This window comes from Aegilops tauschii, chromosome 2, assembly GCF_002575655.3.
Source record: "Aegilops tauschii subsp. strangulata cultivar AL8/78 chromosome 2, Aet v6.0, whole genome shotgun sequence".
In the NCBI taxonomy this organism is placed as follows: Eukaryota; Viridiplantae; Streptophyta; class Magnoliopsida; order Poales; family Poaceae; genus Aegilops; species Aegilops tauschii.
This window is the reverse complement of record NC_053036.3, coordinates 16,322,957-16,328,561: the sequence shown is the minus strand read 5'-3', so window position 1 is coordinate 16,328,561 and position 5,605 is coordinate 16,322,957. Positions and strand designations below refer to the sequence as shown.

At 44.5% G+C, this 5,605-nt stretch overlaps 1 long non-coding RNA gene across 1 annotated transcript; it reads right to left on the bottom strand.

Moving 5' to 3' along the window:
• Positions 1–3,984: 3,984 nt before the first annotated feature.
• Positions 3,985–5,323, bottom strand: LOC109759725 (uncharacterized). The gene is made up of 3 exons (XR_002232174.3): positions 5,184–5,323; positions 4,929–5,054; positions 3,985–4,391 (listed from the first exon to the last, which is right to left on the bottom strand). It is a non-coding gene; the product is annotated as an uncharacterized lncRNA (long non-coding RNA).
• Positions 5,324–5,605: the final 282 nt, after the last annotated feature.

Below are 5,605 nucleotides of genomic sequence, written 5' to 3'. Positions count from 1 at the left end.
TTCTCCCTATTTCTTTCTTACTAGTTCTGCCATATTTCCATACGCTAGTTGTTTCCAACTAGTACAGAGTAATGCTTTAAATAATCACCACAGCATTTCACCAGTCTTTATTGTCAAGTTTTTTTGCAACAAGTGGGTGGAATATAAAATTTTAATTAATTACTCAGTAGTTGTTAATTGTTATTAAACTGATTCTAAATCGAATCAAGCTGGTCGATTAATTTTTTTTGGGTGGAGTCTTCCCTCATTACCATGTTCTGTTTTGGTGCCATGGTGTGCTGTAATTAATGGCCAGACATCTGCTGATATATCCTTAAGGCCTTGTTCGGTTGGTGGGGATCCAATCCCCTAGTGGATTCAATCCACCCAGGGTTTGGGTAATGCCCACCACATCACCCAATACCCACTAATCCCTCCCTCCACAATCCCTCTCTAAACATCATTGTTCGGTTAAACCTCTCTCTTGGCAGCCGAGCTGCAATAGGAATTAAGAGGGAGCAGGAGAGGAGAAAGTGGACGAAGAACTTATCCACGACAAGGATATTTTCAGGGAGGAGGGGACGCTAGAGATGGGGTAAATGCGGCCGCCGTCGAGCTCGCACCTGTGTACCTAGAGATCCCCTTCGAGCTTGCGCCGACACGCCTTCAGATCGCTTTCAAGCTGACGCCGGTGGTGCTGTGCAGACGCCGTCCACGCCGCCATTGCATCCGAATCACAGGAGAGAGAGAGGCGTCAGGCTGGGAGGGCTTTTTTTTTTCTTTCTCGCGTAGTGTTTCGTGTTCGTCTCTCGGATGGGGATTAGTTCCACGGTCTGGGAGGACTGGATTTTACCCACGCGGCATTTACGAAGTTTTGAGGGGATAGCCCAGGGGTATAACCCACGCGAGGTTTAAGACCGAAGGGTTTTATCAGGCATGTTGGAATCGAACCGCGGGTGGGTCAAAACCACTTGGACCAGCGTCAAATCCCTGCCGACCCCGGCGGGGGAGGGTGTAACCGAACAAAGCCTAAAAGATCAATTAACTCTGGTAGAACCTTAAGTGGGTACTGCTAGGCACAAATGTCCATGTAGTGGTTGCATCTTCTTAGCTAGGGATAGATGAAGGAGCCCTATCTTGGTATTCCTACAGAGGACCATACTGTGGATTGTTTTCAGAATACTGACATCGAACTTTATGTATGAACGTTTTGGGAGCACCACTGAGAGAATTGTAGAAACAAAGAGAATTGTGCAAACAAAGACTTAGCAGGTTGTACTTTATGATTGATGCAGGGCTACTAATCACCCCTGCCCCCTACATAATTTAGGCACCTGCATTATATTTGACAAGTTTTTTTAGATCATTTTTGTGTTTTATTTCAGAGTCCGATAGTATATATAAAGGTGGAGAAGATGCCCACACCAATTGACCTTGTTAACGAGGTCATTGACGGTCACCTAGTCAAGAGGCTCAGGCAGCTGTGTGGTTCTGGAAGGAAATTAGTTGTGGGAAGTGTCGAATATAAAAGAATAATTGAATCGAAACTGGTTGGTATAACTTATAAGCTTCCTTGTTGCTCTACTTGGGTGAACAGTGTTGATCACCATTTGCTTTTTTAGGGAATAACCTGTCTGCATGTTGATGTTCCGGATTGTGAGGTGATAATTTGCAGTCTGAACAAGCCCATGTGTCCTTTAGTGCCTGAAGAACAATTTAGGCCGGACAAAGATTTAGAATTATTCTTACATCAACGTGACTTTGACGTCAAGCTAGAGATGGTGAGCTTATTTCTCACATGCGATTCTATCTACTTTATTTCTCCCTTGTCAATGCTATAGTACCTTTTCTTTTCTTTTCAACAACTCTAGCAAGCTTGAATAAGTCGCCTCATCTTATGCAATGTTAATCCTTTCTGACTGATTGCGTCCTCTATAATGGTTTATTGCCAATGATTTCAGTTTTTGATAGACACGCCGTACTGAGAAATAACGTTTGAGAAACTCAATTTGTTTTAATCATCGATGAAATGTCTTCTAGAATTTTTGGCTTGATGTTTGTTTCAGCGATGAAGATATTTTTTTTTGGCTTTCAGGTTGATAAATCTATGAATGAGACTGCTTATCTCTTGCATGATACTGAATCATGTGAAAAGAAGTATTTGATGTTCTTTCGACTTCTTCTAAAGGATTTTATTCTTACATCTGAAATTGACACCGAGGATTGGGTTTTAATCCAGTTTGCAACGGCTTTGAAGATGATATGTTACCCTGGAGCATCGTATAAAGTCTTACCCCCTGATGAGGTGAATCATAATATTTTTATATATGCGTTGAGTATGTGTATGATGGAAGTTGTCATTCTAGCAATGTACTGAAGTGTTATTTCTTTCAGATTTTCTCATTTGACGAGTGCTCAAAGATAGAGGGTCATGCACCTGGATATAAAAGAAGATTTTCAAAGATTGATGTCTTGTCTATCTACAAACATGTTGCTAGACTCAGTTCAAAAAAGTGCATACTAATGGTCAAATTGGATATCTGGATTACGAAGGCTAAAGAAGTGCGGGAGAAGGCAGACGTCAGAGATTAAGCGACCATCATTTTCGGGGAAACTCAATAGGACTGATTTATGTACCGGCTCCAAAGTTGGCGAAGAAGCTAGTAATATGGAGACGTGTTACCTTTCCAAAACAGATGGAAACGTGTTGTCTCTCTCAGCAGGAAATTAATCTCCCAGGTCGATCAGGGAAGGGATGCTTCGTTCGCCATGCTTTTTACTTCCAGTCCAAGGCATGCAGGTTGGGATGCTTCGATTGATGCATCCAGAGTTCCTTCTGACGGGTGACGTTCAGTTGGAATCACACGTAAACTGAAAATTTCTAGCCAAGAGTCCATGCACATTTCTAGGAAACTGGCACTCCTATTTTTAGGAGTGCATGGGACTGTCTAGGTCCTCCAGTTTCACCTGCCTGTTGCGGGAGCTGCTTCAACACCGCCCACCGTAGTCAGTTGCATGATGAGTTGACGTGTCTAGTAGGAGTACGAGTTGAAAATGTCGTGGCAACGTTAATAAAGTTATTTTGACCTTCCCTAAAAAAAGTAATTTTGACCTGGCGTTTTTATATCTTCACTGTTACTTGACGGGAAGGGTAATGCATGCATGGCCAGCGCCCACGACACCATTGTAGTGCTTTGAGGTAGAGCCGATTGATGAATACATCTCGCCTTCTTGGGCAAGGAAGGGAGGCTGTGCAAGGCCGGCCATCTATCTGAAAGCACGAGGAAGCTTCCGCGGAGGTGTGACATGCTTTCTCACCGGGAGCACGCGGCCGGGCAAGAGGATGAGGTCGTCGACGGGGATTTGGTTAACCATGCCTGACGTGTGTACACTGATCATGCTTTAACCAATGCAACCAAAAAACCGATTTGACGGAAGAGACTAGGCAATATATTTATACGTCAAGACTCCCCGTCATGTGTGCCTCCCTCAAGCCTAAACGTGCAAGACCTATTGCCTCTCATACTATGTAGAAAAGCATACTCTAGCCAATGCAATCGAAAGACCGATCTGATGGAATAGACTAGGCAATACAGTTATACATCAACATGGTCGGTGCAGTTGGACACTCCATCAGCTCTCGTGTGCATGCCCATGTACCTATCATGTCCATGCGTAAAACATCGCACATATGCATGTTTCTATGCATTGCATTGTTTCTGTCACATCGCCCGGTCGCTGTTATGTGGGACGCGTTCAGTTGTGGTATCGAACGACCGACTGACGAGTACTTTAAATACAGAGTTCAGTTGTTGCATGGATGACTTCACCGTGCGTACTAGTATAATTTTGCAAATTTTGTGTGATCAATCAATTCTTCTTTGTTTATTGCAGAGTATTGTATTTTCAAGTTCAACTTCAGCTATGTATTCTGAAATATGTACTGAAATCTCATAGTCAACTAGTAGTAGTTCTGTCTGGGTAGAAAACTGAAATGAATGTGGAAAATATATGTATCGTATTCTTCGCATATACACACTCTCAGAGCACAGACGACTTCACAAACTGATGGCTTCACAAGCAGTTCATATGTCGCAAACGGAGTACAGAATACAGATAAACAAGCAACCCGTTCATATTATACAAGTCAAATTATTGCCACCAGTTTTAACATGCATGATAGAAGATACACACCATCACCAGAACTGTCCTCATGAACCTCGGATCATTGCCGACAGATAGGGTAGGTGATGCAGTCATCAAAGAGATGTATGGTCGTGGCAGCAACGACGGCGACCAAAGAGGAGGACAACGACGGCAGACATTCGCCACGATGCTGCTGCCAGAACACATATGGTGTTGGATGCAACCTTGCCGTACATGTAGCAGCGCCGTATAGAAAGTTTTCCATGCTACCATCAAGAGGAAACAAATAGGAATTAATTACTGAAAGCCCATATATGGAAGAGACATCAAACTGAACATACAGCACACTTACAAGAGAGGAAAACATCCAATAATATTTGCTGCATTTCTTAAATCTCAACTGCCGTCCATCTCTAGTGTACGTGTGGAACAGCCGATGGACAGGAAATTAGTAAGAGAGTTGCTAATCATGTCACAGAGAACTGGTCGCAGACTGCTAATTAATTATACCGGTAGGAAGCTTCTAATTAAGGAGATACTAGTACTGAATAGAAAGTCCACACTGCATATATAATTTAGCCTCCATATATATTTGCTCATAAACTTTGTAAGAAAGCAAGCAAAACGTAAGTTGTGCAGCAAACATGATCCGATCCGGTGGATGATGAAAAACATAAGATAACGATTAATGGCAATATATGGAAGGAAACAACTGGTTGCTCGCATGGATATGTACAACCAACGTGCGGGAACCCTAGCTTGGGTGAAGATGTATAACAAAGTGAGGGGCCGGAGATGTGCACCTGCTGCATGCTATTGCGTGGTCTCGTCCTGAATGCAAACAATCCAGACCCCGCCGTCAGAATCAACGAGCAGGATGAGATCGTAGCCGGGAGGCGCCATGGTATGTATATATGGAGAGAGTATGCCTAAGCTAGGGAACAACATATACATCGCGTAAGATAAGAATAAGAATAATAGGTCGGAGAAGAAGGAAGAAAGCTCAGGGATATATAGTAGCGTTGCACTTGCACCTTGCACGGCGGAGAAGGACGTACCTACTTATGCCTGCCGTGGCCGTGCGATGAGGATCGCCGCGCCGGCGCGCGCTGTTGAGGAGATGGAGGAGATCGAGAAAGGGTTGCAGAAGGAGGGGAGAATGAAAGAGGTTTGTGTAGTGTGTGTGAAGAGGATGAATGGAACTAGGGAAGGAAAGAGGAGGAGAGGTGCTGCGCCTATTTGTAGGTAGGTTTGCACCACCGCGTTGGCGTGGCGGGGCGACAGAGCGAGTTGCCTGTGAAAAAGCGGGGAAGGTGCGTACGCGCGTATCGCCAGATCGAGAGAGCCACGAGTCATGTATCCTATTCCTATGCACTCGCCAGATCGTAGTACTACTTTCGATGCACTCGTCGCAGCGGCCATGGCCGCCAGCAGCCAGCATGCGCGGCGGGGCGACGTACGTGAGCGACGGGAGCGCCGC